This window comes from Cryptomeria japonica, chromosome 5 (genome assembly GCF_030272615.1).
Source record: "Cryptomeria japonica chromosome 5, Sugi_1.0, whole genome shotgun sequence".
In the NCBI taxonomy this organism is placed as follows: domain Eukaryota; kingdom Viridiplantae; phylum Streptophyta; class Pinopsida; order Cupressales; family Cupressaceae; genus Cryptomeria; species Cryptomeria japonica.
This window is the reverse complement of record NC_081409.1, coordinates 503816891-503839571: the sequence shown is the minus strand read 5'-3', so window position 1 is coordinate 503839571 and position 22681 is coordinate 503816891.

Genomic DNA, 22681 nt, shown 5'->3' with positions numbered 1-22681 from the left:
GAATCATTACCAATTAGTTTTTCATGGGTTGAATAAATAATGTTGTTATTGTAAATAATATTTTATTATGGGGTGTATAAACTATTATTAAATTATTTGACTTTCTACCCCTCTTTGGTTAATTTGAAATAATATTAATCTACCTACCCTTTTTTTGATTGGTCGAATGGGGAGAGGTAAGTAAATAATATATTTATTTAATATCTCCCTCGAACTATGTGAGGGTTGGTATAATATATTGTTTTGGGGGATTTTCTAATTGGTCCAATTTTAATTGTGTGTGAAAAAGTGAAATAATTTTGTAAGTTGCAAGACACAACACTTCAATTAAGTCATTACATGTATGGTTAGATAGATATAAGCATGAATATGAAAACGATAACAAATTGACTAATTGCCTTCTAAAAGATGCGAGTATAAGATTGCTCTCTGATCTGTATAAGCAATACCAGTCACTAGACTACACCAAGATGAAGGTTTTAATCTATATGAGCATGATATTAAGTTAAATGGGTGCAAGATTATGCTAGATGGATGAATAATAAGCTATATGAATTCAAGCAATCATGAAATATGCAAAAAAAAAATTAACTAAGATGCAATAATCTCAAAAAGCAAGAACAGTATCTTCAATGACTCCAGAGCAAAAACTATATAATAACAATAAATCTCCAGGGTGTTTTGAATGAGAAATGAAGGCTGAATTTATAGAGAATCACAAGAGAGATCAAGAAAAAGAACAATTTAGGATAACTGAAATAATTGAGAAATCAGATTCAATTAACCTTGAGATAGATTCCAATTATAGTTTAATTGAAATGCATTCATATTATAAATTTGAGTTTGCATTAGAGACATAATTTAATTAATTCCATGCACTTGAGATGAAAATGGGTAATTCTTTGCATATTTCTTTGATTTATTCAAGAAAAGAGTCTTTTCAATGCAACAGAACTTCTTTTCTCAAAAGCTTTGAGTTTCAATTTTAGAGAATGATTAATAATTCATTTAATTGTTTTTCTGATTTCAAGTTCTCAATTTAGAAGAAAGAAATAATATCTCAAGTTTGATTTCTCTCTCAATTCAATTCTTTTATTTTATTTTCAATTTAACTCTTGCTTTGTGATTAATTCCTCTTCTGTGATAAATTAATTCCTTTTTTTATGATTAAATGGCAAATTTATTAATTAATTAAATAAGCAAGGATATTTAATAAATTAAATAGGATAATAGATCAAAATGATTTTCTTGGAATGATTTAATTAATTAAATAAATATTTAATTAATATAGAACAATTCATTTGCCATGTGACATTTGATGATTGAAGAATTAATTAATTGTGTGCTCAAAGTTGATTTAATTGCCTTTGGTTAGGACCTTGGTGATGTTGTCGAAATTAGGGGCCCATGGTTTAGGTGACCAATTTTAGGGTATTACATTTTCCCCTCTTTGAATCAATGTGTAAGTAGCGCGTTGGTTCAAAGAATAGTTGATGTGTCTAGGAGATACCAGTTATGAACTTGATTGATCACGAACCAAATGAAGAACAAGGTGTTTAGCTTGATTTGAAGCGATGAAGCTAAACAGAGTTGATTAAAGCGAAACCAATCCTGAACTTGATTGAACTAGGACTGATAGAGAGCAAAGATACCAAACTTGAACTTGATTGATCAAGAAGTGGATCTTACTGATCTAGAACTTGATTGAACTAGACACAGTGAGCAAAGATAAAATTGATCTTGAACTTGATTGATCAAGACATGATGAGTGAAGATAAATTGTCCAGCTTGATTTAATGCGATGAAACTGATCACCTACTTAGATTGAGCGTGTGATCAAAGATACTCTTTAAACTTTTGATTGAGTTTAAACGAATAATTAACTTGATGAAAAGCGATGAAACTGATTAATGTTAAGAGACTGATTCAGATGAACACAATATCAGCTTGAATTGAAGCGATGAAACTAATTAATGTTAAGAGACTGATTCAGATGAACATAATATCAGCTTGAATTGAAGTGATGAAACTGATATACCCCTAGCGATTGATTTGATTCAGATGAACGAGAAATCTCAACTTGATATGAAGTGATGAAGCTGAGATGCCCCTTAGCAATAAGAATTTGTTTGATTTTCTTTATTTGAAAATATTTTTTTGCTCAACTTTTAATGAAGATTTTAAAAAAAAATTCTCAACTTTAAAGATGTAGGTCATGAGGTCATGAGTATGCCCCCTCGGGAGTGAAATCGAAAGATAGCGAGGTTACATGATTTTAGGCAATTGTTGGCGATGATAATTATTTGAGCACAAAAATTGATTCAGAGGAACATGTAAAGATTTAGCGATGATTGATGTGAAATTAAGCGCAAATTGAAGAAAAGAATGAGCATTTGAGGAAAGAGCTAAGTGGTCTAGGTTGTGTGAAATTGACTAGAAGAATGATCTCAGATTTCGATTTCAATCCCGAAAATGGAATCAGGACGGGCAAATTAGCTAAGGGTACAATTTTCATGTCCATCAGAGCAAGTTGAAAAATTAGGTTTTGGGCTATATAAGGGGTCAAAGTGTCATTTTCAATTCATTTTAACCTCTCCAAGTTTGAAATTTGAAAAGCCTTCTACGAAGAAAAATGGTCATTCCGATCGAGGAGCACCAATTTGAGTGCCAGAGACGTCATAATCGATCGTGGAATTACGAGCCAGCGGTGAGTGACTAATCTTATGCCTGTTTATGTCATAAATTTTGAAATTTTTGTTGAATTTTTTGCTTTTTGTGTCTTTTAAAATTTGGGCTGTGTCGTTTTGTCATGTGAGACGACAATATGTCTCATACGACAAACTATCCTCTAGTAGTTTACCATTTCAGACCATTAGTTTTGTCGTGCTAGACATGCCCGTGTATCATACGAAAGTTTGCTTAGAAGACCATTTTATTGTGCGTATATATGTCTTTTGTTGTATCAGAGTCTTTTGTCGTGCTATATCTATTCCTGACTCATACGAGTTTTTGCCTACACTGTGAAATGTCGTATGAAAAATAGTGAGCTTTTTTAAGGGTGCAAACATGAAAATTTGTTTTGGCAATTGATGTATTTGCATTTACGTGATGTTTAAGTTGTCTTATAGCCAATTTGAAAGACTTTCTGATGCTCTATTGTTTGATTCTTGCAGGTTCGATTTCCACGTGTTCTTTTCTGATGCATCCATCCTCCTACTATAAGGCTAGTTTGTGAGTTATTTGATATAGACAAAGCACATATTGACTTGTGCTAGTTTACCCACCTTCTACAGATGCCAGATATCCATGTGAATCATGGGATGCTCACTGTACTGGTTGAGAGATTTCATTCTGAGCATAACACATTTCATTTACCAATTGGGGAGATGACCATCACTCTAGAGGATGTTTATAGGATTCCTAGGATTCCATTTGCTGGGGATAAGGTTGATTATGATTCGACTCAACGTCCTGGTATATTAGCATTGAGATGCATATTTCATGATGAGGACATCCTTTTGCGGGCTATCAGTTGGGATGATATGATGGTCAGGTACAGTGAGGAGTTTCCCTTGGCATGTGTCTTGGCAGGATTCATTGGTTGCTTCATTATGCCGGATAGGGGACAATAGGGTTTCTTATGTGGTTGGGCCAGGATGCTGGAGAGATTGGTGGAGCATCCTGAGAGATTAGGATGGGGTTCTTGTCTATTAGCCCACATGTATCGGGAGATGCATGAGGTTGTGTACAGGAAGGGGAAGAGCATGGTAGCACGGGTCTTAGTTTTACAGATATGGGCCTGGGAGCATCTCCCAATTTGCAGACCTATTATGGATGATGTCAAAGATCCACAGCAGTTGATAGTCTATAGATATTCTGGATATGTTACTCAGCCCCCTCTGGGCAAGATAGAGTACTGGAGATGGCAGTTAGATGACCTGATAGTTGTTGTATGGAGACCTTACTGGGGCCTTGACCTTTGGGATGATTGGAGAGCTATGAGGAGAGATATGTTCATGACTCATCCTCTGATTGGTAGATTTGTAATGGTTATTGAGCATTTCATTGTATCTCGACTCATGAGGCAGTATGGTAGGCCTCAAGGGATTTCATAGGAGTTTACCGCCTATTCTTGTTATGCAAATGGGGAGAGATGAGGATGGGCCCCTAGGTTGTCCTACGCATTGAGCATGCAGGCAATGACAGGGTTACAGTGACTTCGGTGGGATTATTTGGATGACATTGCAGATGCAGGGGTATTGCCCCAGTACAGGGATTGGTTCCAGCAGCATCTATTCCCTAGGTTTATAGATCCAGCTGAGCAGGTGCCTCTCATAGAGGAGATTGAGGATGATGCCCCTGCACAGGCACAGGGACAAGCACAGGGAGAGAGATAGGGATAGGGATAGAGAGTAGAGGCTCCTAGGCGGGCCGGTGGTGATCCTAGTGCGAGGAGAAGTAGGGTACCAGCTGGGGGGAGACAACAGCAAAGAGGAGAGGGCAGATCTCTAGAGGTTGTTCGTGTGATAGGACAGTGAAGGGTGTAGGAGAGGAGGAGCGAGCATCTCCTAGATAGGTGTGGCAGAGGAGGGATGAGCAGGGTGGAGATGGAGGTGGAGATGGAGGCAAAGATGGAGGCAGAGAGCCTATGAGGGATCAGGGATTAGGTGATGCAGCACGGTCGATGAAAGCAAGATTAGCAGGTCTGTAGTCACAGTTGACAGTGGCCCAGACACATATTACAGAGCGGGACTGACCGCTGGTGGACTTCAGAGAAGAGCGCGGTCGTCAGGTCGCAGAGATGAGGGCAGAGCGAGACCGACACCTGGCGAAGCTCAAAGTAGAGTGCGATCGTCAGGTCACAAAGATGAGGGTAGAGCGAGATGCTCTTCAGCAGGAGGTTTTGCACCAGACTAGTCGGGCAGCATATTATGTGGTAGCGTATAGCGTAGATGTTCCTATAGCGTAGTAGGTTGTCCCCTACTCTCAATACATTGGCGCGATCTGAGGGAGCTCAAGCATCGAGGCAGGATGTCAGTCAGAAGGCTCCACCTCCTCCACCACCTCCCGATGAGGGAGAGGCAGAGAGCTAGATTTCTTATAGCTCTTATATTTTGTTAGATACCCAATTTTTTGTAGCCCATACGATTCTTGCTCCGATGGGAGATTGTATATGACAGTTATATCACTTGTACTCTGAGATATTGATGATTATATATATGAGATCTTGATTTGATTTCATTGTACTTGTGTCAATTGGTTTATGAGATGCTTTCTTCTATATGCTTTATTCTATATGTATGCATATTTGTTGAGTATGGATGTATTTAATGCAAATGAATATGAATGTTTGTTTTTGTTTCTTTTCATATGCAAATAAATGATGAAAATGAGTAACTAGTAATGCAAATTGTTTTTTTTTTCTATGCAATAAGATGAATACAAATGAGTGTATGAATCTATATAAAATGATTATATATGCAGCTAACATCTCAATACACAAGTACTCGGTCGGAGAAATGATGAAACAGAGACCACTTAGCTTAGAAATGATGATACTTCAAACTGTCATTCAGAAGATAAAAACATCATTGTTATCATGCAGAAATCACTCAAAATGCAGAATGAATGCAACTTAAACTAGTCATTGGATTCGGAATGCTTAATATTCATCACTGAGCATTTACAAACATAGCAGGCATAATAGAGTTCCTTCTTTTCATGTGCAATATTAATTATCTTGTCCACAATGACCCTTTTTTCGTTCATATACTTGGACAGAGTATGCATGCATCTGGATTACACATTTAAACAAATTTGCTCAAAATAGACAAAGAAATGGTGCCAACCTCCCTGTAGCATACAAATAAGTGGAGTCGAGGTATGTGTGGCAATTTCACCTTGATGTGAAGGCTCTTATCACAGACACCCAGTTGATTAGATGTTTCCAGATCATCAGAATCATTCCTACAAGCAGAAAACAAAGAAAATATTATGCCCCCAATCCTTGCTCCTCTTAGTAAAGATAGACTTCCTCGAGTTACTCAAAGGGAATAATAATCGAAAACCAATATAAAAGATAGCACACAAAGAATATTTCATTCATATCTCAAATTCTTTAGTGATTGTTTTCAGTAATGTTGTTTTGCTTGTGTACTCAGTGATAAAACTCTTCAGTAGTTAGGAGACAGGTGATTGACTCAAATTGGACGACCGGGTATCACTGACAAAATGATGACTTGGTTGATAATGCTTAGGACATGTAAATTGCTCAATCGATTACCCTAAGACTGGGACATTGATCAGTTTCAATCCATGAGGGTTCTAAAAGAACCAGAATGTCACAAAAGCGACTAAAATATATGTACAAGCAAAATCAAAGATGCATGAAAGTGGGAAATGCCAATGTTGCATTGATAGATGGAGCGTTTGAGTACAAGAGGTACCTATTTGCTAGGTTTTCACCTACTTGGCAAAAATTCCTTTTTTTTAAGGACATTTTAGGATTTCTAGGATTTTTTTCAGGACATTTTTCAGTTGTACAGGTTTGTTGGAGCAGAGAATACTAAGTGAAGAACTTTTTCAAGTGGATGGTGTTAATCTGTTCATGGAGTTGTTCTCCTTTCGATGTTGAGAGTTGATAGGCACCGGAGCCAAAGACTACGGTAACGATGTAGGGACCCAGCCAGTTGGGTTCAAACTTCCCTTTGTTGTCTCAAAATCGTTGATTTTTAGGATTTTCTCTCAAAACAAGGTCACCAACCTAAAATTATCGTTGTCAAACCTTTTTGTTATATCTTTTAGACATTCTCTTTTGATACACTCTCAAATGATCAAATGCCACTTACCGATGTTCATCCAACAACTCGTGTTCTTGCAATCTAGATATTTTGTGGTCTTCATCAGTAACAAGACCTTGCAAAGAAACTCTCAAAGATGGTATTTCCACCTCAATAGGTAAGACTGCTTCAGACCCATACACCAAAGAAAAAGTTGGAGCCCCAGTAGGTGTTCTAATACTTGTTCTATAAGCCCATAGTGCAGGGTTTAACTACAGATGCCAATCCCTCCCAAATTTGTTCACTGTTCTATGTAAGATAGTCAGTAGGTTTTTGTTAGATGCTTCAGCTTGTCCATTTCCTTGAGGGTAATATACAGATGACCAATGTTGTTTGATTTTGAATTTCTCACAGAGCTCATCTAGATCTTTATTCTTGAATTGTCCTCCATTGTCAGTCACAATTGATGAAGGTATCCCATACCTGCAGATGATATAGTTAAGGATGAACAGAGCTACTTGTTTACCAGTTGCTTTGATGATCAGAACCACTTCTACCCACTTAGTGAAATACTTAGTGGCAGTTATGATAAACTTGTGTCTGTTGGATCATGCAAAATATATTTGACCGATGAGATCAAAGGCCCATTGTTGAAAAGGCCAATGTGTAATGAAGGGTATGAGATCCCTTATTGGAGCATGTATAAGATTCCCATGTAGCTAACACTTCTCACAAGTTTTAGAAAACTTTATAGCATCTTTCTCCATGTCTGGCTAGTAGTAGCCAGCCCTTAGTAGTTTTCAAGCTAAAGTAAGACCATTCGAATGAGATCCACAAATACCTTCATGGACTTCCAATAATGCATGTTGGGACTCTTCAGTTTTTAGATACCTAAGAAAAGTACTATCCAAACCTTGCCTAAATAGGTCATTAGCGATGATGATGTAGCGTGAAGCATTTTGGATTAGGTTCCTTTTCTCATTACGGGTAAGATTTTCTGGGACAATTTGGTCTTGTAGATAAGAGTAAATATGGCTATAGCGAGATGAGTCACGTCCAATAATAGAACAAACCATCTGGGACTCAGGAGAATCATAGGTAGGGTAATGTAACTCTTCCACCAGTAATTCAAAGAAAAAATTAGATTCTTGTAACTCTGGTATGGATGCCAAGGTGGCCATAGCATCTGTTGCTTTGTTTGAGGATATGGGAATCTGCAGGAATAATATAAAAGTAAAATATTTATTGAGATCATCCACCATTCTCTTATAAGGCATCAGTTTCTCATCTCGAGTCTGATATGTATCATTGGTTTTATTGATGACTAGCTGAGAATCTCCATAGATGTGTAATTCCAGAACCTTCCATTTGATAGTCAGCTTGATCCCATTTACCAAATCTTCATACTCTGCAATGTTGTTTGTGCAAGGGAAAAGAATCTTATAAACCTTCGAGATTGAATACTTTTGAGGAGAGTAATAAAAAGTATTCTAGCATCGGAACCATGTTGCGTGAAAGACCCATCAAAGAACATCTTCCATGATTGTTGAGTAAGGTGCATTATTGATTCATCTAGAAATTCTATATGCAGCGGTTGAGTGTCTTCAAGTGGAGCATCAGCAAGTTGATCTGCAATTACCTATACTTTGATGGATTTGTGTTCCACATATTCAATATCAAACTCTGTAAGAACCATGACCCATTTAGCCAATCTTCCTGTAAGTGTTGCTTTGTTGAGACGATATTTGAGCGGATCAATCTTAGATACTAGCTTGATGGAATGTGCTAACATGTAGTGTCTCAATTTTTTTGATGCAAAGACCAATGATAAGCATGTTTTTTCTATTATAGTGTAGTTCATTTCATAAGACACCAATGTTCTATTGATATAATATATAGCTCTCTTTTTTATTTTCATCATGTTGTGCTAGAAGTGTCCCCAATGATGAATCAGTAGCTGATATGTATAGGATCAATGGTTTACCTTGAATTGGTGGCATCAATATTGGTGGATTAGACATGTATTCTTTGATTTGTTGAAGGTGTTGTTCACATTCTTGATCCCTATTGTATGTTACTCCTTTCCTTAATACTTTTGTGAAAGGTTGAGCATTATCTGCTAGCTGAGAAATAAAGCGTTTGATTGACTGGAGACATCCTTGTAAACTTCTCATTTGACTGATATTCTTTGGAGGTGGTGTTTCCATTATAGCTTGGACCTTCTCAAGATCAACCTCAATTATTTTCTTTGAAATGATATAACTAAGTAATTTCCCTGATGTCACTCCGAATGCACACTTTTTAGGATTTAGCCGGAGCTTGAATTTTTCCATTCTATCTAGTATGAGACCTAGGTCTTGAATATGTGTGGATCTCTTCATAGTCTTTACTAGGGTGTCATTAACATAATCTTACATGTTCTTATGCATCATATCATGAAAGATAGTAGTTACTGCTCTTTGGTAAGTTACCCATGCATTCTTTAGCCCTAATGGCATGACGTTCCAACAGAAGGTTCCCCATGCACAGCTGAAAGTTGTCTTTTCTTGATCTCTAGGAGCTATTTTGATCTGATTATAACCAGAGAATCCATCCATTAGTGAGTACATCTCATAGCTAGCAATCATATCCACTATCATATCAATGTTAGGCAATGGAAAATCATCTTTCGGACATGCTTTATTGAGATCCCTGAAGTCTGTGCAAACTCTAATAGATTTGTCTGCCTTTGATACAGGTACTATGTTTGAAATCCATTCTGGGTGGTCTATTGCTCTGATAAATCTAGCTTTTAATCATTTTTCCAGCTCAGCTTTGACTAGCAGTGCCACATGAGGGTGCATCTTACGGATTTTTTGCTTGACTGGTTTAACTCCTGGTGTAATAGAAAGATGGTGCATGATGAGATCAGGATCTAGACCTGGCATATTAGAGTGTCCATTCAAAGTTGATCTTCTTTTCTAGGAAGAGATTGCTGAAATATTTCAACTCTTCTGCTGATAATGATTGAGCTAAGTGGATGATATGTGGTGTCTCTTGACTCCCAATATTTACTGGCTGAGATGGTTCAATCAATATAGAAGACCTTTTCTGAAAATGACTTGGCAGTATACCAAGTATCTCACCTTCAGGTGCCTCAGAGAGGTTTTCACCCTTAGGTACATCCTTTATTTTTTCTCTTTTCGATTCTAACACCGCCACAATGTGGTTTTTGCCATCAGATCTTTTATTTTTCTTCTTTTGATTTTTGTGACTAAGATACTTGATATTTGTTTCAGTCATGCTCTCACTATGTCCACCGGTGGAAGATTCCATTGGTTCAGCTGCATTGAGGTAGTAGGCTATCGTATAGTCATTGGCAAAGATAGAAACATTCATTAGTTGGTTTTGGAGACTATAGTCAATTAGTTCAGGATGTACCAAGGATAAAGTTTGGACAAGCTTGAGAGAGTTCATGGTATTATCATCATAACTTTGGACTGACAAATTGAGTTCTAGAAGACTACCTTGCATAAGTGTCTCAAGACCAGGAATAGTTACAACATGATCATTGAAGTGCACGTTAATATTTAGTTGACAAAATCCAATAGACCTACTCGCAGCACCATTTTCTACACTAGACTGGACTACATATCGTGGTTCGATAGTAACAAGATCAGTAGATAGATTCCCGACACTCATGAGAGAGGAGTTACAGTTTGATGTTGAATAGGTATTGTCATCAATAGGACTATTGTCAGAGTCATCAGAGTCATAAGAGGGATTTTTTGACTCTTCTTCAAGTGATTGAGTGAATTTATGTATAGTGTCAATACCTACATATTTGATGTTGCAAGTTCCTTCATGATTTAGTTCATTTATCACTTGTATCGGACATACTTGTTGACATAACCTTGATGGTTCTATGAATTTTTGTCTTCTACTCCATTCAGCTTCTTCTGGACTAATGATTGGTTATGTTTCTATAGCTTCTAATTCTTCTTGTGTAGTGCCATACCTAATTTGTTTTATCCTACTAGAGAGAGACGTAGTAGGTAAATAATTTTCTTGTGTCCTTTCTTCTTTCAACTTTTGTTCATAGTCTCCATGTCTTTTTAGTAGGATTTCTTCTATATTTGTTTGTAGCTTTAAGCATATCAGTTCTTGAGTTTCATCTGTGATATCATCAGACTCTTCTGGAGTTTCTGTACTAGATATATCTGTTAGAATATTTAATCTTTACTTAGCTTAGGTTTATTTGTATTTAGTTTAGGATATTCGTTTGGAATTCCTACATAAAATTTGTCCTCTAGTACATGTGTGAGGACAAGTCATTTCTTTTATTTTCCTTTATTAAGGAATATTAGATTTCCTCCATAAGAGGATGTGGACACATGGCACACACATTTTATGAATGGTGGCATTCATAGATTTGGGAGTTACTTTGTAACTCCTCTCCTCATCTCTATTTAAGAGATGTCTCCTCTCTCATTTCTTCTTAATGACAATATTGTAAAGAGCTTCTTGCTCTCTCTCTCTCTCGCTCATTTTAGGCATTGCCTCATTCATAATATCATAAGGGGTTTTTCTTTGTTTTTCCCCTTTCAAAAGTTCTTGTGCCTCCTTCTTCACATTTGGGTGATGCTCCAAGGTTTTTGCTTTTCTCTTGGTAACAATTACTTCATCATAAACTTTCTTGGATTTTATTTTTTCTTTCCTTGCTCTTGTATTTCCTTTCAGTATCTGAGAGATTATCTGGACCCCATTCATACTCATTTGAGTCAGTTTCCTAATCATCTACTTGTGGTCTACCAGTGTATGTGACTAGAATTTTTCAGTGGTGCAAACAATTCCCTGATTCTTTGTACCTCTTCTCTCATATCCTCTGGGACTTCTACTCCTTGTAATGTTGTAGCTGATACCATTGGAACTTGATCACCAGTTGTTTCCTCTCTCTTGATTGTCATTTCTTTTTGTTCTTTTTCATACTCTTCTTGAGTTTGTTGAGTGTTTACTTCATGTGATAGTGAAGGCGGTGTCTTTTTCTTCCACTTAAACTTAGAAGCATGTTTTTGGTCTGATGTCTTTCTCGGATTGTATCCTAGTCCTGCTTTGCCATTTGCTAACTTTGTTTGTAGATAAATGAGTTCAATAATACCTTCTTGATTTTTGCCTAGAGGAACAGTACCTGAATATCCCATATGTTGAATCATTTTATATCCTGGACCATATTGTGTCGGAGAAATCTCACAATGCCTTACTTCTTTGTTTTCACTATCTTCTTTTAAAAGCCATTTGAGAACATCATCCTCTTCTATTTCATCTGCAAGGGAAGTAGAGGATTATACAAAGAGACTGTCATATATGACATTTGGAGTGGAAGTATGTGGCTTCATAACCTCTGATTGTTTTCCTGACTATCTGGGTGATGGAGGAAGAGAAATGAGTGAAAGTACATGGATCTATCTTGTATCCTTCCATGCCAGTATCTGTGATTTTTAATTTCTTTTCTAATTCCTTCATCAAGGTTTCTAAACTTCTAGCTGTAGAGGCTGCTCTATTATGAGGCACAAAGATATCAGCACTCTTTGTCAATGCATTATAGGGAGAGTTTGTATAACAAGAATATTGACTTCAACCCCATTATAAGTAAATTTTAAGCACTGATGATATGTAGATGGAACTGCCTTCATTTCATGAATCCATGGCCTGCCCAGTATGATGTTGTATGATAGAGGAAGATCGAGCACCTGGAAAATAACATCCCTTTATATAGGTCCTACTCTGATTGGTAATAGTACCAAACCTTTAGAGGTTCTTTCTTCTTCATCATAAGCTTTGATTGTTATTTTCTTGGCCGGATCAATGACATTTTCAGAAAAGCCCAGTTGTGTAAGCAGATTATAGGTACAAATATTCAACCCAACGCCTCCATCTATCAAAACACATTTAACTCAGTGTTTATGGATCATAGCTTCAATGTGCAATGGTTTGTTATGTGGGTGATTCAGCGAGTTGTCATCTTCTTCAGAGAAAGTAAGATAATGAGGCGAAGTCAAGTGACCCACCATAGATTGAAACCGATCGATATCTAAATATTTTGGGACATTAGTTGTGAGCAACACTTTGTCTAGGATCTCTTTATGAGCAGAAGAGATTTTGAGCAATTGAAAGATGGAGATTTGAGCATTCGTTCTTTTTAGTTGTTTGACAATGCTATATCTAAAGGATGATGATGAAGTTAGTTGTTTAAATTTAGAAAATGTTGTATCTATTTGTTTGTTTGACAAGGTTGGTAGGTTTGATGTTGTTTGAGCAGGAGTTGAAGAACTAGCTCCTTGGAGAGTGACTTTCTTTTGAGCATGGGTCACGACATTTGCATTTTGTGATTCATTTTGTTTATCTTTGATTATAATCACATTGTAATATTCAAGTTGGGAAGACTCAATCATGTTGATCACATTGTCATTGTTGGTATAGGTGTAATTAACTTTGGCACCTCCTTTTGACTTTGAGGAATCACCTTGTTCATAAATAGGTAAGGGATCTTTAAAAGCTTTGTGATCAGCATTAGTTGTGTGATTTCCAACAACAATTTTGCCAGCATCAATGAGATCTTGAACCTCATGCTTGAGCTTCATGCAATTGTTTGTGTTATGACCTTTGTTTCGATGGTATTCACAGTATTCATTTTCTCTCCACCATTTTGGTTTAACTTCCAGATCAGATGGCCTAGAATTGTCTGGTAAGGTTATCAGATCATTTGCCAATAAAGTTTTGAAAGTGGATTCGTATGATTCCTCCAGAGGAGTGAAGTCACGTTTAGGTTTCGAAAGCCAATGTTTCTCTTTAAACCATTCTTTTACTTTCTTCAAAGGATTTTCTGTTGCGGTTCCAGCTGTTTTGAGTGCTTGTGTGCCACTAGCCAAGTTAAATATCATGGATTTTGATTTTGCTTTAATAATGTCTACCACTCCATCATTAACAACATTTTTGTTGTTGTCTTTGCCATATTTCCAATATTTGTTCTTTTCTTTGGAGCTAGAAGCTTGTTGTGTTTCTTTCCAAATTGAGATATCTCCTTTCTTTATAAGCACATCATCCATTCTGAGGGCACTGTCTACCATTTTGTTGAATGAGGGATATACTTGCATTTGGATACTGTATTTCAATTATGGGATTAAGTTGTTGACGAAAATATCTATCTTCTTAGAATCTGGAATAGGTCATGAATATCTAGAGAATATCTTTCTCCATCGTTGGAGAAAAGTTAGAAAGGGCTCTCCTATTTTCTGTTTGGTATTGCAAAGCTCTATCATAGTGACTGGGTGACAAATTTTATAGGAGTATTATTGTAGAAATAGTTGGATTAATTCTTCAAAAAAAATTATTCCCATAGGTAGGCTTGAAAACCATTCCATAGCTTGCCCCCCTAAACTTCTCGGGAAAAAGCGCATGAGATACATTTGGTCGTGCATGAACTCCATACATAAAGCACAAAATTCTCTGATATGGTCTTGGGGATCTGATTTACCATCATATTTGTCAAATTTCGGGATCTCCACTCATGAAGGAAATGGAGGCATGTAAATGTTTTTGTCAAATGGAAGTGGGCATATTGTGTCCAAAGAATATTGTTTTGGTGATTTATCCTTATTTTTCAGTTTTGTGATCTCGGTTTGTAACGCTTGTAATTGTTTATTTACCATTGCTAATGGTGTCTCTTCCTATTTACTGATGAGGGCCTCAACATTATAACCAGTAGGAAGTTTAGTTCCTTTCTTTGCTAGTTCTAGAAAATAGTCTTCTTTTTCTATAGTCGTGATAACCTTCATCATTTTTTGGAAATCTTTATCTTTTTGACATTTCTGTATATCAGTTTCTGGAGGTTCAAAGGCTTCAGATTCACTTGATGAGGAATCACTGTCGATATCATGGATACTGATATCATCATAAGTTTTGTGTTTAGTAGCTTGTCTTTCTTGTTTTGTTACGGATATGGTGGGAGACAAGGACTGATCATAAATTGGGACATCTGATGATGAAGGTTTATCAGTGAGAGGATCCTTTACGTAAAATGGATTATTTAGATATGAAAAGGATTGTCCTTTTCCCTCGACAGCCTTCTTACAAGAACTTTTGATTTGAATAGGCATTTTTATTGACTGATGTGACCTAAAGCTGTTTGTGATGCAGAAGTCAAGATCAAATTTAAAGCTAGTTGTTCGTTTAACATATTGATTGAGAGAAGCAACTAAGATTTAGTCTGGTTTCAGGAAAGATCTATCCTGTGTATGACGTTTATCTAAGTTACCTAGTTTGATTTAAGAGAAGTGACTAAGACTCAGTCTGGTTTCAGGAACGATCTATCCTGTGTAAGACGTTATCTAAGTGACTTAAGTTTGATAAATTGTTGATTGAACTAGCTAAAAGATGATTGACAAAATCATGCAACATTATGGAAATGCACTATTTAGATTTGTTTATGCTTAGAATGGTGATAACCAATTTTATGCTCATTGTAGACCGTTTTAGGCAAGTTTGACTATTCTGGACTGACAAAATCAGAGATTTGTACCACAGGTTTTATAGGGCCAGATGATAGTTTAATAGCTTCAGGATGACAGAAATAGAATTTCATACGAGTTGCTGCCTATGTTCACACAACAGATGGGTATACCTCAGATGACAAAGTGATGAATGAAATGACGATTTGTACGAGACAAAATCATAGACCAAACAATAATTACCTAAGCAGGATGACAATTTATCAGGTTTCGTACGACACAAAACTGAGGCTCAGACAACAAACTATTAGACCTGATGAAATTTCGTACGACGGGAGGTATGTAGCAAGACGATAAATCATAAGACTTGTACGACAGTTTACTGTACAGAGACCAAATTTCTGACAGACCGAGTTTTTAATGACTAACGACGACCAGTTTTGAGATGGACTGAGTTTTTGGATAGCTAAGATAGACTAGTTTGTGACACGGACAAAGTTTTTGACTAGGATAAACTAGTTTTTGACACGGACAAAATTTTGACTAGGATATACTAGTTTTGACACAGACAAATTTTTGACTAGGATAGACTAGTTTTGACACGGACAAAGTTTTGACTACTGAGTTGTTTATTGTTTTCTCCAGTTTTGGTATTTCAATTTCAGTTTCAGGGATGAAAACATAGTAAAAACGTAATATGTATAATGACTCCAATTACAGCACGCTAACCCTATGGGAATTGGTGAGAGAAGAAACCTTTGTTTACAGACTCAGCTACACACCCAATAGCTAATCAGAATACGATCACTGAGTCTCACGCAATGAATTCTCAATGTCGTATTAGTCGACTCCAAATGCTAATGGGGGCACAAAATGGCAAGTATCTTGGGAGAGTTACTATCTCTCTTGCACAAAGATTATCCCCCCTTTTGGAGGTGATACAGGTAGCTTCTAATCTTAATTGGAACTAGTAAGGGATTCGTTTAGCGTGTCGAGGTATAAACTCAATTAAGAGGTCTCCCAGCCTTGAAAACCAAGGTTTAATATACCCGAAGGTACAAAGGAGAGCTATTCCTGAGCATTGTCGTTGACTTAATTTTCATTAAATCATGTTTATTTTATAGTGGGTTCGAGTACTTGGCATTTATTCATTCCCACTTAGGTCATTCCCCTCTCACCAACCCTAATGGCTTTGGCCTTAAAGGCTCCTCGGGAAGTCAGGCCCACTAAAGTTATACAAATCTCAAACTTAGGAAAAACCCTCAAGGGTCTGGATTTCTGGTTGTCTATGCAGACAAGAGCATACTCTCCTACCTCTCCATTTTTTCTTAAAACACGAAAGATAGATTTGTTCATTAACCAAATAGCAAGTTAGGTGCCTAAAAAAAATGAATTAAATGAATACACAATGTTTGCCTGAATCTCCTTAGGCAACCTACAAAGACAATGATTCAGTAGTCATATTGTCTTTGTTTGACAAGCATATTCTTCGACAATCATTCTGCAAAAACTGATTAGGTTGTGAAAATTTCTCAAACAAACGAACAACAAGCCAAGGTCAGTGTTAGTATGATAAAAATTGAATGAGAAAACCTGAAGAAAGAAATCTTCTTTTAACCCAAAAACACAGAATATCGTACGACGATCCTCACCGAGTCGTATGATAATTCATACGAGATCACACGATATTTGTTGTTTATCATTCGGTAGAGTGGGAAAACTTGTACGATAATTCCCAGCAACTGTACGGATGAAAATTTAAAAAAAAAATCTGAAAAATAAGAAAAAAGTTCTCTGAGGCCGAAAGATGTAGTCTTCTACCCCACGGTGGGCGCTAGAAATGTGTGTGTGAAAAAGTGAAATAAGTTTGTAAGCTACAAGACACAACACTTCAATTAAGTCATTACATGTATGGTTAGATAGATATAAGCATGAATATGAAAACCATAACGAATCAACTAATTGCCTTCTAAAAGATGTGAGTATAAGATTGCTCTCAGATTTGTATAAGCAATACCAGTGACTAGACTACACCAAGACGGAGGATTTAATCTATATGAAGATGATATTAAGTTAACTCGATGCAAGATTATGCTAGATGGATGAATAGTAAGCTATATGAATTCAAGCAATCATGAAATATGCAAAAAGAAATTAAACTAAGATGCAATAATCCCAAAAAGAAAGCACAGTATCTTTAATGACTCCAGAGCAAAAATTGTATAATAACAATAAATCTTCAGGGTGTTTAGAATAAGAGATGAAGGCTGAATTTATAGAGAATCACAAGAGAGGTCAAGAAAAAGAACAATTTAGGATAATTAAAATAATTGAGAAATCAGATTCAGTTAACCTTGAGATAGATTCCAATTATAGTTTAATTGAAATGCATTCAAATTATAAGTTTGAGTTTGCATTAGAGATATAATTTAATTAATTCCATGCACTTGAGATGAAAATAGGTAATTCTTTGCATATTTCTTTGATTTATTCAAGAAAAGAGTCTTTTCAATGCAACTGAACTTCTTTTCTCAAAAGCTTTGAGTTCCAATTTTAGAGAATGAATAATAATTCATTTAATTGTTTTTTCTGATTTCAAGTTCTCAATTTAGAAGAAAGAAATAATATCTCAAGTTTGATTTCTCTCTCAATTCAATTCTTTTATTTTATTTTCAATTTAACTCTTGCTTTGTGATTAATTCCTCTTTTGTGATAAATTAATTCATTTTTTATGATTAAATGGCAAATTTATTAATTAATTAAATATACAAGGATATTTAATAAATTAAATAGGATAATAGATCAAAATGATTTTCTTGGAATGATTTAATTAATTAAATAAATATTTAATTTAAATAGAACAATTCACTTGCCATGTGGCATTTGATGATTGAAAAATTAATTAATTATGTGCTCAAAGTTGATTTAATTGCCTTTGATTAGGACCTTGGTGATGTTGTCGAAATTAGGGGCCCATGGTTTAGGTGACCAATTTTAGGGTATTACATTAATAAAGTTTGGAGGTTTAATTTTTTGGTATTTTTATGGTTTCCTGAGTATTCATGGGAGTTTGGTTTTTCGGGAGAATTTGCAGATTGCTTGAGGATTCGGCTTTGGTTTTTATTTTGGATTGCGATTTCAAAGCTTGTTGGATTTGGAAGATTTCTTCATCAACTTTTCTTTGCCTTTGGTTCGTTTCCGAGTTGGATCTGAATGTTGTATTCACGGTTTTGATCTTCAGGAAATATTGTCTACAAGTGTTTGCCAAAAGATTGTTTTGGGGAAATGTTGGGAGTGATTTCAATGTTTAGTTATTCATTTTATTGAAGGAAAATTAATTGGGAAAGATTGCTTTCAAATCTGGAATTCTGATTTTTAAGAAGTGTTGGAAATGGATGTTTTGGGAATGTGATTTTATGGCTTATTTACCCTTGTAAATGTTTTATGTAATATTTTTTATGTTTTAAAGGCTTGTATTGCCCTTATGAATCCTTTTTCAGGACTTCTTAGTGTCTGTTAATCCTTTGTTGTGTTTTGGTTTAATGGGGTTATCTCTATGACACTTTCTTGTGCACATATTCATCGGTAGAGGTCATATTATTGGTTAAATCATCTTAATTGTCTAATGTAAACCCTAATCTTCTTTTGGGATAGTTCCTTGTGTGTTCTAGGTTGATCTCAGACTCTGATTGTGCCTCTGCCCGAATTTGGGCATGTTTGGTTGCATACTTTTCCCATTTTCTGAATGTTGCAATCTAGTACAAAAGTGCTAGAACAGACTACAAAAGTGCTAGTTTGGGATTCAATAGCACCAAAGTAGTAACAAAAGCACTAAAACAATATCAAAAAGTTTCGGGATAGGGTTTTGACTTTCCAGTTGACTTTTTTGGTGGATGTTGACTCAAGTGGCTCTGTATTGTCACTTTTGATGATTTTGGGCACTATGTTATTCCTTTTTAATACATATGAATCCGATTTTGGCTTTGGCAAGTGGTTTGTGCTTGACCGTTGAGATATTGACATGTTGCTCGAGCAAGTTGAGTGTATCCTTGTTGTTGAGGAGGTTTATTTGTAGATCTAGAGAGAGGATATGATGTGTCTCGATGTAGAGGAGTGCTCTATGTACTAGATTCAGGTATTGCCCCTTGCTTATGTGTATTTGAAAATATTGAGGCTCTCTTTATTGTTGCATTGTGACATTTGAGCTTATGACTCGATTACTTGATGTTTAGCCTTTGTGGATTGTTGATGGTTATCTTTTGTGCTATTGGATTTATGATCCTTATTAGGTATCCTATGTTGAGCTTCAAGTTGTCTTGTTATGTTTTACCTTATAGTTTGGTCCATGGTTGGGCGAGTGGGCTCCTGCATGTGTGGACCAGGGTCTTGAGTATTATGCCTCTAGGAGGGGGTCTAGACTTGATGGAACCACATGAAGAGTTACGGTTTAATTTCAAGTGATAACATTATTAATAATTGATTAGTGGGTTGGGTAATTAGGAATTCACCTAATCTAGATGAAGAACATGTTGTTGTATGCCCCAATTGGATGCACCCAGGGAGATGGTTTTGGGATCCTAGATTGGGAAGACCATTGGAGTGATAAACCAATCTCCCTTGAGTGACTCCAAGGTGGATACGGATTCCACATGAGGTTAGCATGTGATGACACTCTACCCCCACATATGTCCATTATCCATATGCCTTGATTTATTGATTATGCCTCTGGAGGTTTGATTTCTTGATTCAGCCTTGTGATGTGATTGGATGATGTATATTTATGTTGGAGTCTTGTGAGGTCACATTGTTCCTTTGGTTGTTAGGTGTCAACTTAGGACTTGAGTGTGAGTTGGAACCTTATGTCATCTCCTAGCATAGGGGGGTGGTTCCTATTTGGTTCCACATGGTTAGGTGGTTTAAGCCTTCTACCATTGGGATATTCTTCTTTGGATGATAGCATGTGTGGATATGGATTTATATTATCTCATCATGTGAATGGATTTATTGGAGCATATTCTATGTAATTAGAAATGATATCAAGTGGGATGCAGAATGCAAATGTTAAGAAGACTATGTATTCAAAATATTGAGAACATGTATAATAGGACATGTAGGAGATTGAGTTCAGAATGAGATGTATTGAGTGAGATTGTTGTAATCAGATATTCTAGTGTATATGATATTTTGATTATAGAGGAATGAAATTATTGAGAGATATAAATGCAATGTCTTATGTATATCTTGTGGATGGTAGTGATTATGTTAGTAATCGTGTATGCCTTGATTAGAAAGATGTTAATCTTCAATGTTGGTCATCTTGAGATAGAAAGTAAATGAGTAGTTGTAGATTGTATGGATTGTATGACTCTTCAATATGCAATAGATCTACTGGGCTAATTTCTATGCATTAGTGACAATATTTTTTATGATTTGTAAATGTAGAATAAGAATATGTACTTACATAACTTGTATAATTAAGCATTAGGATGGGATGTAGCAAAAGAAACTATGTGATGTTCCATGTACTCTTGTATATTTGGACTTGATAATATAGGACAATGTTCTTGTAATAAGATGATGTATTAATATATGGATTGTGTTATAGAAATTATCATCATGTTGGGAATGAGATCTTATGATGAATTAGGCTATTGAAATACTTGATTGTGTTTATTCTTGTAGGTAACAACTGACTCTTGCATATGTTTAGTAGCATGGAATCCTATTTGGAAGTAGATAAGTTCTTTCTATTATAGTCTTGCATATGAATATGAAAAGTAATCTTGATGAGTTGTGTAGAGGTTGTGCTTAAGGAAATAATCTAGTTCCATACATAGGAGAAGGTTAAATGCACTTAGATTAATAAAGTGTTGAGTGATTGATGAATAAAGAATGGTTATTAGGAGTATTTGATTTGCTAGTTTCTAAAGGAATCTAAAAGGGCAAGTTATGTGATTAAATTATACTTGTGTGTTAACGATTCGTTATAATTGCATGAGAAATAAATGGATAGGTTGTATGGTAGTTTATGATGTTCTGGATGGTTATGTGTTGAGTTAGTATTATGTCAAGTAGTGATGTTGATATACCCTAGGGAATGGATATATTGCAAAAGATAATCTAGTGTATGTTAATGGTTTAATGATTATCTCGCTTGCGTATTATGATTCTATGGATTTGTTTATGTATTCTTGAATATAGTTAATGATGCATTCATGAGTAATGGTAGTAAAGTTACATTACTAGATGCTACTGTTAGCATTGTAATGAAGATTAACTTAAACAGAGAAAAATTATCTCCTTTTTGCTAGTAGATTTTGGTTTATTTCAGTTAGTTTTAGGAAGAAAAACAAATTATGATGATGATGACGGCGATGATGATGATTTTCTTGAGGATTATTATAAAAGTGGTGCTAGTTTCCAAAATCAAATGTGTGAATATTATTTGCATGGATTTCTTTTGGGTCACTTTCCTCGGTCATTTTTTTATATATTTATTGGTGAGGTGCAAATTAGAGCCTTTGTGTCATTATTGCATAATCAAGTTGAATGGGAAGATATGTTGAATAAGTATAGAGAATCATAGAGAAAATTATGTCTTCCCATGAGCGATGAAACACCCAAGTTCCATGGCATTCAGAAATAAATTTACTTCAATTGAACAACTAAACAAAGTAAAGCCAATCTATAAAAACAACTTAGTTGCAAGCATTCAAGATTTCATAGATGTTCAAAATCAACTTCCTCATCATGCCTTATTAGCATCCAGGGTGAGATTCAATACTATACTAGTTTAGTTAAGAAGAAGAGAACCCATCTCTCCTAACAATATCACCTAGAGCTTGACTAGAGTAAGGATAGTGATTGCAATAATAGAAGAAAAAAAGAAAGAATGGATTGGTATGAGATTCAGACCACCTTTGATTATATTTCCCTCACCAAGGTTATATGCACTTCCCCATTTTGTAGGAGAAATTATGAGAAATTGGATGAACAAAGTGAAAGAAATGAATGGATATGCTCCCCCAAGGACTTATCAGGAGTACAGATTTCAACGTTTTGATTTGGTCATCTAGATTGAATATATGAATATAGATCTATCAGACCCTCAACCATGAGGACATGGTTGATAGAAGGAGGGGAAGGATGATGATATCTCAAAAAGGACATTTTAAATCATAGATTATACTTAAAAACTCTATATATTTTGTTAATTAATGTGTTTAGCAGTAGACTATATGCTTACATGTTTACTTATTTTTCTTTTATACTTTACTAATTAGAAGGTATATATTAGAAATGATATTGTGTATTAAATGTATTACTTCCATGGTTAAATTAATGAATAAACAACCATTATCCATAATCTTTATTGTTATGTCTTGTCCTATTTTGCTGGATATGGTTTCAGATATT